The 13,453-nt window shown below is 40.1% G+C and overlaps 1 pseudogene; it reads left to right on the top strand.

Moving 5' to 3' along the window:
* Positions 1–993: 993 nt before the first annotated feature.
* Positions 994–1,968, top strand: LOC108635516 (annotated as a pseudogene).
* The last annotated feature ends 11,485 nt before the right edge of the window (positions 1,969–13,453 follow it).

Raw genomic sequence — 13,453 nt, 5'->3', positions numbered from 1 at the left:
TCGCCCATCTATTTGCATGAAGTGCATGGGACTGGATTTTGCCATGATCTTAGTTTTTTTAAGATGTTGCAGTTTTAAGCCAACTTTTTAATCTTCTCCTTTCACCACGCAGGCACTCCCTTTGGTTCTTCTTTTGCTTTCTGCCATAAGGGTGGTGTCATCTGCGTATCTGAGGTTATTGATCTTTCTCCCAGCTATCTTGATTCCAGCTTGTATTTCATCCCCCGTGGCATTTCATATAAGTTAAATAAGCAGAGTCACAATAGATCACAAAAAATCTAGGCCCACGTTTTTCATTCAGAACTTGCAGGCTCAGGGCAGACTGTCAGGCTGAGGCTGACAATCCACATCAAATCTGAGAGAGAAGAGTATGAGTTTAGTATGACATTACAGCCACCATTCAGCAGAGGGGAAGCATACCAGGTACCTCCTGGCGACCAGGTGAGCATCCTTAATGAGAATTGAGGACCCAAGCAGCCCTTGAAGGAGTGGGTTCCACATAGCTCTCAGTTGGGTATCCTCCGACAGAGAGAAGGGCTAAGGAACACCTTCACTTCCTCCCCTGGGGTCTCAGGGAAGTGCTGACTTTGGTTTAGGTGTCATCTTCAAAGCATCAGAAAAGAGGAGGCTCTAGACCTGCCAACAATTGACTATATGACTATGATGACCCTGACTATAAACTGAGAATACCCTCAAACCCAGATCAGAGGCTCCCTACTGGCAGCCCCTGCTGTCACCCTTGAATACCCCTAGCAGGGTTGGAGGCTGCATTCTAAGGCTCTAATATCCTCCACAGTTTTCTCAGGGACAGTCTGATCAAAACAGAAGCCTTGAGAGGTCCTCGACTGTGCCCAAGGACCCTGCAGTGGTGGCCTTGGTTAAAGCCAAGGTGGCATCTCCCTGCTGAGGTGCTTACAAGCATCTTATTCTCCTTCCTCCAGGTGTCCGTGTCTTCTGAGCTCCTGTCTATACTCCTTCCTGCTGTCCCTGACCATGCCTCGAAGTAAGAAGAGTAAGGCCCGTGGTGGTGATAAATGCCCCCAAGCCCAAGGCCAGACCCAGAGTTGTGGGGGTGCTCAGGCCATAGCAGCAGCAGAAGAGGAGTCCACTACCTCCTCTCTTCAGTGTGAAGATACTACCCAGAGTCTGCCTGGTGCTGAGTCATGTAGCACTTCGCAGGAGCCTCAAAGAATACCAACCATCGCCGCTGCTGCAGTCTTTTCTTACACTAGATCTAGTGAAGCATTCGATGGCCAATATAAGTATAGGCACTTGCCTATGAGGTCCCACCCTTCACTGAGACCCAGGAACTGACTGTTTAACCAGGAAAGCTAGCTTGTTGGAGCAGTACCTTCTGTACAAGTATAAAAATGAAGCAGCTCATGATGAAGGAAGACATGCTGAAGATTATCCACCAAAGCCACCATGACCGATTTGCCGAGATTCTCAAGAGAGCCTCTGAGCGCATTGAGCTAGTCTTTGCGGTAGAGCTGAAGGAAGTCGACTCAGTTGTTCCCTGCTATAATCTGGTCAGCAAATTGAAACTCCCCAACAATGGGAGGGTGCGTGGCGGAAGGGGTTTACCCAAGACTGGTCTCCTGATGAATCTCCTGGGTATGATCTTCCTGAAGGGCAACTGTGCCGCTGAGGAAGACATCTGGAAATACCTGGGTACGATGCGAGTATATGCTGGAAGAAAGCACCTTATCTATGGAGAGCCCAGAAAGCTCATCACCAAAGATTTAGTGAGGCTGAAGTATCTGGAGTACCGCCAGGTTGCCAACAGTGATCCTCCACGTTATGAGTTTCTCTGGGCCCAAAAGCACATCTTGAAACCAGCAAGATGAAAGTCCTGGAATTTTTGGCAAAGGTCAATGATGCTGTTCCCAGTGACTTCCCCACTTATTATGAAGAAGCTTTGCGAGATGAAGAAGAGAAAGCCCAAGGCATGCATGCAGCCAGGCCTGACACTACTGTCAAAGTCAGTACACCTCCCAGGGACATGCTCAGTATTATCATCCCACCCGTAAGGAAGTATGTGAAGTTTTTACCCCCAGACAGGAAAATATAACATCACAATAGGGATTATATTCTTGGAAATGTGAAAGAATCCCATAGTAAAATATTTAGGATAATGGAATAGAAAACAAGTAAAACGTGGTCAATGTTAGTTTTTCTTGTTCCTTTTAGTCTTTAGTTTTGTTAAAGTAATTGATCTGTAGTCTGAGTTCCTTAGCGTCTTCAAGAAAGTAAGAGAAATAAAGTGTTATTAGAGTAGACCTTGTGTTTATTGGCTCTTTTATTCATCAAACGTTGAGAATCTGCTCTTGGGAAGGCTCAGCGCTAGTACTGGGGATGCTAATGTAAAGAAAACCCAGCCTCTACTCACAAATTTTAGAGCTTATGAGTTACACTCATATGAGTAAGATACTGAAATATTCTCTATGACTTATAGGTAAAGTAAAAAGAATGGTTTGAAGTGGAGGGTATTCCTTATGATGGCCCTGCCTGCCTGGCTGCTCAATCACTTAAGTCATGTATGACCCGTGGATGATAGCCCACCATGCCCCTCTGGTACATGGAATCTTCCCAGAAGGAATACCAGAGTGGGTTGCAATGCCTCCTCCTGGCGATCTTCCCGACCCAGGGATTGAACCCAGGTCTCCTGTGCCTCCTGCATTGCAGGAGGATTCTTCGCCACTGGGTGATGGCAGTTAAGTGTAAATTTCCTGAGTAAGGCAGTTTGGGCCTTTAGGACTATGAGTCCTCAGTGGAATGTAATTGTCATTTCTGTTGTGTGGTGGGCTAGTTGAGGTCCTGAAGTGATGAGTAGAGGCCAAACCTTCCAACAGTTGATAGAAAAAGCCCTATATTAGTCTGCTCAAGCTGCTGTAACAATACCATAGATAGGGTGGCTTTAAACAACAGACATTTATTTTTCACAGTTATAGAAGTTGGGAAGTCCACAATCAATGTGCCAGTGGATTCTGTTCCTGGTGAGAGCTCTCTTTCTGGCTACCTTCTCTCTGTCCTCATATGATGGAGAGAGAGAATTCTGGTCTCTCTTGCTCTTCTTCTAAGATGCCTAATTGTATCATAGGTGCCCCATCCTCATGACCTCATCTAAACCTAATTATCTTCCTAAACTTCCACCTTCAAATACAATTACATGGACACGGTGGAAGGAGGAAGGGGTTAGGGCTTCAACACATGTATTTTGCCAGGGACACAAACATCTAGTCTATAATGGAAAACTGCTGCCACAAATTATTTTGGGATTGTGGATAAACTATAGAAAAATCTCCACCAGGGGCAGGAGAGGAAGGTGTCCTTTGCTCTCGTTCTAGTGCAGATGAACACAGTGTGCAAACTAGGTGTTCTACGCACATCATTTCCAGGGATTTTCTGAAAAATAATGGAGATGTTCCCCTTAGATGAGATGCAAGAAGCCACTGTGCTGGTACTGTTTGCCCCAAACTGGGACAGCCAGGGTCTGATCCATTATAAAGGCATTTTAACTAGGTTATCTTAAGTAGAGTTTGGCAAACTCATGAGGGATAGCTTTTTTACAAGAGTGTAATAAATGTAAACAGAGCTGGTTTGGATGCAAGGACACCTGGAAGGAATGGTACGGTAATCTCCTAGATAGATGACATCTAGGAGCTTGAGCTGTACCCAGCTAGGCACAACAACTCCATACCGAAATTAAATGATAGATGCTCAAATGGGTAAAGTTAGTTTTGCCAGCTAGAGAGACTTTTTGGTTGATTCAGTATTCTTTCTCTAAGAATATTACATATTTGAAATTTCCTGAATTAAACATTCCAAGGGAGGTAAATGCTATCATCTGAGATGAAAATAATATAAATTACTGCTATTTAAATATTGGGTGATACTTGCTGGTCCTCTTGCCATGTGATTTATATATGGTACATACATTTCAACCATCTTACAAGATAGGGCTTAGCAAACTCAGCAGATGAAGAACTCACAGTTTTCTCAAGTTCACAAGACTGGTTATAAGCAGAGCTGGGAACAGACTCCTGGTCTCAATTTGTCTACAGGCCATACTGTTTCATTCCTCCCAGCCTGGGGCAGACCTGTCTCTTAATTCACTTTTCTTTGCACTGTGTATCTCAATAAAAAGGCCCTTGAAGTTAAAGTGCTAAAAGCAAGTCTACTGAAGGGGAGAGTGAATATGAGAATAGATCAGTATGTGGGAACTGTCCCTGGGTTTCATTTGCCTAGGATCCTACCGAGAGCTAGCTCTGTCCAGAAACTAGTATTTTGTTCAGCTCCAGTTCTTTCCACCATTACAGCATCCTCTCCTCTCCTGACCCCAGACTTCCCCAGTGTGTCCTCCTTCCAGCTCTGGAACCTGACCTCCTGCTGACCAGTTCTCTGCAGCCTCTTGTGAGGGCTACACTCTGCTCTCAGTGGAGTTGACAGTCCATACCTTCTGCTGTCCCCCCCTGCCTTAGAGCATCTCAACTCCCTGGATATCACTTCCTTTATCATGGATGTGTACCATCTTTATTTTCCTATTTATGTGGTAATTTGGAGATCTTTTTTTCTCTAAATGTTTCTCTGTATCACTGTCTCTCTTTGTCTCTTTTCATTATTTTTCAAATATTGTCTCTTTTAGTAGAGGGTTTAAATAGCTTCTGAGTACATTTATGAATCACTTGTTTATATATTTATTGCTGTGTTTGCAAGTAGGAAATTTACATTTTGTGAATCAAAGTGGGACATTTTCATTCTTTTTTTTTTAATTTTTTTTACTTTACAATACTGTATTGGTTTTGCCATACATTGACATGAATCCACCACAGATGTACATGAGTTCCCAATCCTGAAACCCCCTCCCACCACCCTCCCCATATCATCTCTCTGGGTCATCCCAGTGCACCAGCCCCAAGCATCCTGTATCATGCATCGAACCTGGACTAGTGATCCGTTTCTTACATGATAGTATACATGTTTCAATGCCATTCTCCCAAATCATCCCACCCTCTCCCTTTCCCACAGAGTCCAAAAGTCTGTTCTTTACATCTGTGTCTCTTTTGCTGTCTCACATACAGGGTTATCATTACCATCTTTCTAAATTCCATATATATGTGTTAGTATACTGTATTGCTGTTTTTCTTTCTGGCTTACTTCACTCTGTATAATTGGCTCCAGTTTCATCCACCTCATTAGAACTGATTCAAATGTATTCTTTTTAATGGCTGAGTAATACTCCATTGTGTATATGTACCACAGCTTTCTTATCTGTTCGTCTGCTGATGGACATCTAGGTTGCTTCCATGTCCTGGCTATTATAAACAGTGCTGCAATGAACATTGGGGTACACGTGTCTCTTTCAATTCTGGTTTCTTCGGTGTGTATGCCCAGCAGTGGGATTGCTGGGTCATAAGGCAGTTCTATTTGTAGTTTTGTAAGGAATATCCACACTATTCTCCATAGTGGCTGTACTAGTTTGCATTCCCACCAACAGTGTAAGAGGGTTCCCTTTTCTCCACACCCTCTCCAGCATTTATTGCTTGTAGACTTTTGGATCGCAGCCATTCTGACTGGTCTGAAATGGTACCTCATTGTGGTCTTGATTTGCATTTCTCTGATAAGGAGTGATGTTGACCATCTTTTCATGTGTTTGTTAGCCATCCGTATGTCTTTGGAGAAATGTCTATTTAGTTCTTTGGCCCATTTTTTGATTGGGTCATTTATTTTTCTGGAATTGAGCTGCATAGGTTGCTTGTATATTTTTGAGATTAGTTGTTTGTCAGTTGCTTCATTTGCTATTATTTTCTCCCATTCTGAAGGCTGTCTTTCATCATTCTTATTTTTTGATTCAGAATGGGTAACATGACATTGGAATAGGTGTTACTTTAGAAAAGTAAAATGTCACCAGAAAAATTGTCGGGATCAAGAAATAGAGCAAAAGAAAGTAAAAGACTGTCACTTCCTGTCTTCCTTATCTTTAGCCTGTTGTACAGTAAAAATTAAATGACACATACCTGCATTTGTTTAGCTAAGCTAATTCTTTCTTTAAACAACATACTGTTGGGGTTTGGTTTTTGGTCCACACTGATAATCTCTGCCTTTTAATCAGTGATTTTAGACTGTTGATATGCAAAGTAATTATTGATGTGATTGGGTTAATATCTACCATATTTGTTACTGTTTTGTATTTGTGGTCTTTTTTTCCCCTTTTTTTTTTGTTTTATACTCTTTTTGCTCTGTTTTGGTTTTTAGGCTAATTAGCATGATTGGGGGAATCATTTCACAATGTACATATATATCAATATCACAGTTCACACCTTAAATATATGTAATGTTTATTGGTCATTCATATTAATACCTCACTAAAACTGGAAATAATTAGTTGAGCATTTATGTGATTCCAGTTTCTATACTTTAGCATATCAATTATTTTTAAAAATTTACTTTCAGTGGTGGCCCTAATGTTTGTAATACACATTTACACCTAATTCAAGTTCACTTTGCAATAACCCTCTATTATTTTACGTATAGTGTAAGTAGCTCATAATCACAGAGGAGTGCTAATTATTCCCTCCTGCCCCTTGATTATTTCTCTTATTCATTTTGCTTATACATAGGCCATGATTGGACTTCCCAGGTAGTGCTAGTGGTAAACAACCCACCTGTCAATGCAGGTTAGATGTAAGAGATGCAGGTTTGATCCCTGGGTAGGGAAGATCCCCTGGAGAAGGGCACAGCAATCCACTCCAGTATTCTTGATTGGAGAATCCCATGGACAGAGGAGCCTGGCAGGCTACAGTCTATAGGGTCCAACATGTTGGACATGAGTGAAGCAACTTAGCACACATGCAGGCCATAATCATCTAAAACATTGTTGCAATTATTGTTTTGAACAAACTGATACCTGTTAGATCAATTATGAATGAGAAAAATGTTTTCTTTCACTTCCATTTATTCTACCTCTAGTTCTCTTCTCTTTAGGAGGATTCAATATCATTTTCCTTCTTTTTGAAGAATTTCCTTTATTTCTTACAAGGTTGATCTACTAGTAACAAGTCTCTTCAATTTTTGTTTGTCTGGGAAAGTCTTTATTTGTTCTTCCCTTTTGAGGGATAATTTTGCAAGCTAGAGAATTCCTATATTTTTTCCCTCTCAACACTTAAATGTTGAGAGGAAAAAGTACTCTCCTTTTTCCTGGTCTGTATGGTTTCTGAGAAATAGTCAAATATAACTCTTATCCTTGCTCTTCTGCAGATAGGCTGTTTTAAAATTTATCTTTATCTTTGATTTTCTGCAGTTTGATGTGTGGGTTTTTTTGTTTGTTTGTTTGTGTTTTTTTTGACACCATCAAGTGGTTCTCTAATTCTCAGCAGACAGTGACTGTTCAGTTCAGTTCAGTTCAGTCTCTCAGTCGTGTCCGACTCTTTGCGATGCAATGAATTGCAGCACGCCAGGCCTCCCTGTCCATCACCAACTCCCAGAGTTCACTCAGACTCGCGTCCATCGAGTCAGTGATACCATCCAACCATCTCATCCTCTGTCGTCCCCTTCTCCTCCTGCCCCCAATCCCTCCCAGGATCAGAGTCTTTTCCAATGAGTCAACTCTTCGCATGAGGTGGCCAAAGTACTGGAGCTTCAGTTTTAGCATCATTCCTTCCAAAGAAATCCCAGGGCTGATCTTCAGAATGGACTGGTTGGATCTCCTTGCAGTCCAAGGGACTCTCAAGAGTCTTCTCCAGCACCACAGTTCAAAAGCATCAATTCTTCGGCCCTCAGCCTTCTTCACAGTCCAACTCTCACATCCATACATGACCACTGGAAAAACCATAGCCTTGACTAGAAGGACCTTAGTCGGCAAAGTAATGTCTCTGCTTTTGAATATGCTATCTAGGTTGGTCATAACTTTTCTTCCAAGGAGTAAGCATCTTTTAATTTCATGGCTGCAGTCACCATCTGCAGTGATTTTGGAGCCCAAAACAATAAAGTCTGACACTGTTTCCACGGTTTCTCCATCTATTTCCCATGGAGTGATGGTACCTGATGCCATGATCTTCATTTTCTGAATGTTGAGTTTTAAGCCAACTTTTTCACTCTCCACTTTAACTTTCATTAACAGGCTTTTTAGTTCCTCTTCACTTTCTGCCATAAGGGTGGTGTCATCTGCATACCTTAGGTTATTGATATTCCTCCTGGTAATCTTGATTCCAGCTTGTGTTTCTTCCAGTCCAGCATTTCTCATGATGTACTCTGCATATAAGTTAAATAAGCAGGGTGACAATATACAGCCTTGACGTACTCCTTTTCCTATTTGGAACCAGTCTGTTGTTCCATGTCCAGTTCTAACTGTTGCTTCCTGACCTGCACACAGATTTCTCAAGAGGCAGCTTAGGTGGTCTGGTATTCCTGCAAATATAACTCAATTCTGACACTGTCTACCTGGAGAATGCACCACAGCCCCCAGGTTAAAGGTTCAGTCCTACAAGACTGAATCTACTTCAAATGGCAGTCACAGGTCCCAAGTGGCTACTTGTCCTTCTGACCTACTGGCTACAAAGTTCACAAGCGATTTGCAGTCCTACACCTCTTAAACTGGACCGGATGGCTATGTGGAATTGTAATTATTTCCCTTGTCCCGTATAGAAGGATAGAGAAGGCTAGAGTTGGGTATTTTATTTCTCCCAAGCTAGTTTGGCTCTGATAAAACTTCAGTAGATTAGGCTCTGATAATATAATTTCTCCTGAGGGCAGGTTTTGTTAAGGACAGAATGTTCTGGCATATGTAAACTGATTACTTTTTCCTCTCCCTGCAGGAAGCCCCAAAAGATATTTTTTTAGTCTTAACTGTGAGAATCTGGTAACACTCCTGGATGTAAAATTCACAAAATGTACAGAATTTTTAATGCTCAGACTTTTCCACAATGAGCTGCCTAGAAATTTCTCAATTATAGTTTAGATTTTCCTACCCTGGCACTGGTTCCCATTGAGGTTTCTGTTTGTTAAGTTCTGATTCTCTGTATTGACCTAACAGCCCTTCCAATTAGAGGGGCAGCAGTTTTCTCTGTGGTCTCACCTCTCTGGCTGATGTAACAAGATTTATTGATTTTTTTCAGCTTTTTATTTGTTGTCAGGATGGAATGACAACTTCTAAGTTCCTCACATGCCAGAGAGGAAACTGTAACTTTATTATTTCAATTATTCTTTCTGCCCCTTTCTCTACTCTGAGACTCTTATTATATGTATGATTTCATAACTGATGATGTTCCAAAAGTCTCTTAGGCATTGCTCATTTTCCTTATTATTTTATTTTCTATTCCTCAGATTATATAATCTCAATTGACCTGTCTTCTGGTGAGTCTTTCTTTGGCCTGCCCGAATCCCCTACTGAATCCTGCTAATGTATTTTTATTTCTCTTACTGTACTTTAAAACTCCAGAATTTCTATTTTGTTCATTTTAATATTTTTAAATCTTGGTTGATAGTCTTTATTGGGGAAACACAATTCTTAGTTTCCTTTAGTTCTTTGTACATGGTTTCCCTTACCTCTTTGGTAATATTAAATGGCTGATTTAAGGTCTTTGTTTAGTAAGTCCAATATCTGGGCTTCCTCCTGTACAGTTTCTATTAATCTCTTTTTTCTCTACTTTTTTTCATTGCATACCTCATGAGTTTTTCTTGAAAACTATACATTTTGAATATTATAATGTGTTAACCTTGAAATCAAATTCTTCCCCCATTCACGGCTTATTTTCGCTGCTTCTTGTGGGTTCTGTTTGTTTGCTTCATTAGTTTCCTGAACTCACTTTTTAAGATTCCTTGTAATGAGTGGCCACTGACTCTGTTCAATTAGTTGATTGATCAGCTAGTGACTTGACAGAGATTTCTTAATGCCTGAAATGAAAAATATAAATCACCTCCATTCTTTGCAGATGGGCCTTATATGTTTGTGTTGGAGCATGCCTTCTACAATCAGTTGGGCAGTTTGCAACTTTGCTTATACTTTTGCTTGCACAGAGTTTAACTGTGAGCCTTAGGTAAGAGACTAGGGCCTTTCAGGTATATATATTTTTAGCATTACCTAATTCTGGGCATTCATATGATACTCCAGATTCTCAGAAATATATAGTAGCTTTAGAAAGCTCCTTTCCCCCACAGCGTCTCATTGTTTACCTTTCTTCCCATGCCTTTTGGTTTGTCTATGATTTGTTCCAACTGTTATCTTTCAGGCACCAGTGGCTTATACATTTAACTCTAAATATTTCTGATAAACATTTTGCAGTAAAATGCTTCTTCCCTGGGAGAGTTTAGAAAAATAAAGGAGTCCTTTGAACGCATCCTTCAGGGAGCCATTGGATAGGCCAAAACAACCACAATTCCCTCAGAACAGGCCACTTTTCCCTCTCTAAAATAAGGAACCCATATCTGGAAAATTGGCTCCCTTCCTTAAGGCCAGTACTCATTGGAGGAGCCAGGTAAGAGGTAGGTGAAAATTCCATAAAGTTTGCTTATCAAGATTCAGGCTCCCCCGTTTTTTTCTAGTCAATGATTTTATCTTTTTTTTTATAGTTGATTTACAATATTGCTCAATGTTGTGGTTTCTGCTGTATAGCAAAATGATGGAGTGATATATATATGTATATATATATATATATATATATATACACACACATACGCATATTCTTTTCCATTATGGTTTATTATAGGATATTGAATATAGTTCCCTGTGCTATAATGGTAGGACCTTGTTGTTTATCTATTTCATATATAGTAGTGTGTATCTGCTAACCCCCAAATCCTAATTTATCCCTCACCTACCCCTATCCCATTTGGTAACCATAAGTCTGTTTTCTGTGTCTGTGAGTTTGTTTTCATTTTGTAAATAACCTCATTTGTGTCATATTTTAGATTCCATATATTATATGGTAATTGTCTCTTTTTCTAACTTATTTCATTAAGCATGATAATCTCTAGGCCATCCATGTTGGTACAAATGGAATTATTCATTCTTTTTTTAATGATTATGTAATTCCCTTCTTAATATTATATATTGGATCCACAGTTGCATAGCCTAAAGTATGATGAAATCATTAATTTTCCTTGGAAGGCTTTAGATACACTGACAGTGTGACCACAGACAGGTTATGTAAATAAAGTAACATATCCACAATGTCACATGCATAATTATTAGAAAATAAATATGTTAAAAGAATAATTTCAAAAAATGGAAATATATCAACTATTTTGGCATGCTGGGCTTATGCATGCAGGTCAGATAATAAAATAGTAATACTCATTCTTACAAAGATGCATACAGTGAATACGGACAGGAGATCCCTGAGAATCGATATGTACAATTATTTTCACTGCATGAAAAGAAGTTCGTAAAAAATTGAAATTTAACCCATAATACTAAAATAGAGCCTGGGTCCAGGGCACCTGCTCTCCATGAATATTGATCTTAAAGCAATATTTGGAAATTTAGGAGTTTGGCATATAAGTATTATAGAGATAATGTACATTACAGCAACTGTTTAAACAAAAGAAAACCTTAATGTGACTATTTCATGATATGGTCCAATTGTGTATAAAATTTCTTCTAGAGAACCAAAGAGTGTTTTTGGAACAATGTGTAAAACACAAGCTAAAATTTCCTCCTTTGCTTGCCAGTCACGTGACTGTACTTATTAAATAGTCTTTCAAACTCTCCAAATACTTTAGTTTTTACAGATGGAGTTATTCATTTTGCAAAGAAGTGATACTCATTTCTTTTTTTTTTAGTTTTTTATTTTTTTAATTTTAAAATCTTTAATTCTTACATGTGTTCCCAAACATGAACCCCCCTCCCACCTCCCTCCCCATAACATCTCGAATTATATGTCGTGAGGGGAGGGGGATTCTTAAACTGCAGCAAACTAAGTAAATTTCTTAACAAAATCTTTAAAATAAAATGCCACACTATGCTTTGCAAGATAAAAGTACTATACTATATAACTTATTTTTGTCAAACCATACCAAACACAGAGCACAAATTTATGTAGATTGAAATGATTATACTTATCTGTAACTGAGGGACAATTTTAATCCTAGTACTACCTCATACCAGTCAGAGTGGCCATCATTAAAATGACTACAAATAGCAAATGCCGGAAAGAGTGTGGAGAAAAGGGAACCCTCCTACACTGTTGGTAGGAATATAAGTTGGTACAGTCACTATGGAAAACAGTATGGGGTTTCCTCAGAAAACTAAAAATAGAATTACCATATAATCCAGCAGTCTCACTCCTGGGAATATACCAGGACAAAACTGTAATTCTAAGAGATATATACACTCCTGTGTTTGTAGCAGCACTATTCACAATAGGTAAAACATGGAAACAACTTAAATGCCCATCAACAAGGGAATAAAGAAAATGTGGTACACATATACAATGGAATACTGCTCAGTCGTAAAAAATAAAAGTAAAAAAATTTAAAAATAAAGTGAAAAAAGCCAAAAAATAAAAGTAACTGGAAAACTCACAGTAAAGGGGTTGGGGAGGGTCCAGAGGGGTTCCTGAATCTAATTAGGGGGATCTTTCAGATCCATGACCTCACCAGGCTAATATCCAGAGCCTCCTCAATGTACTCCTAACAGGGAAGAAAAAGCCATGGTCTTTTCAAAAACCTGAGATGAAGCAGAGAAAGAGAACAGAACAGAAACAATGCACATGGTGCTATTTTCAGACTAGGGGATCAAGGGCTCCCAGATAATGGACCCAATTGGGACCACCGAGACAAAGGAGAAGGGAGTGGAAGACAGAGGCTGACCTGTTATATAATTATGATCCTAAACAGAATCCAGGAAGCAGAAAAGAAACCCAGCAAATGGAATAAGATAAAGGAAATTGATCAGAGCCAACTGAAAACCCTTTGGCATTCCTAGAGCCTCAGGGGATGCCTCTGAATCTATGCTATTGACGATTGAGTCCTTGGAAGGAAAGGCAATCCTGAGGTGCTATTTCCCAAAGTGCTTCAACATTAGGCATAAATTTCAGAAAGTGGAAATAGAACCAGATAGCCCCACTTTTCATCTGAACAAGGTTGCCTACCAGGTATTTAATAAACAAGATACAGAGGAGGAAATGGAGAAAGAAATGGCAACGCACTCCAGTGTTCTTGCCTGGAGAATCCCAGGGACAGAGGAGCCTGGTGGGCTGCCGTCTATGGGATTGCACAGAGTCAGACACGACTGAAGCGACTTAGCAGCAGCAGCAGCAGCAGAGGAGAAGTCAGAGGATAAAAAGGCCCAGAGACCCACCTACTGGCTATTGCTCTCCGATGTCAGTCAGCATGAGAATTTGGACTAACTGCCCATGGAGACTTCTCTGGTGAGTAACCCCGGGCCCCATGGAAAGATAGAAAGCCAAGGGAACTGGGACCCAATAAGTGCACCATAGTTAAACAGGAGGGACAT

The sequence above is a fragment of the Capra hircus genome, unplaced genomic scaffold (assembly GCF_001704415.2).
Source record: "Capra hircus breed San Clemente unplaced genomic scaffold, ASM170441v1, whole genome shotgun sequence".
Lineage (NCBI taxonomy): Eukaryota > Metazoa > Chordata > Mammalia > Artiodactyla > Bovidae > Capra > Capra hircus.
This window is presented reverse-complemented; position numbering and strand designations above follow the sequence as displayed.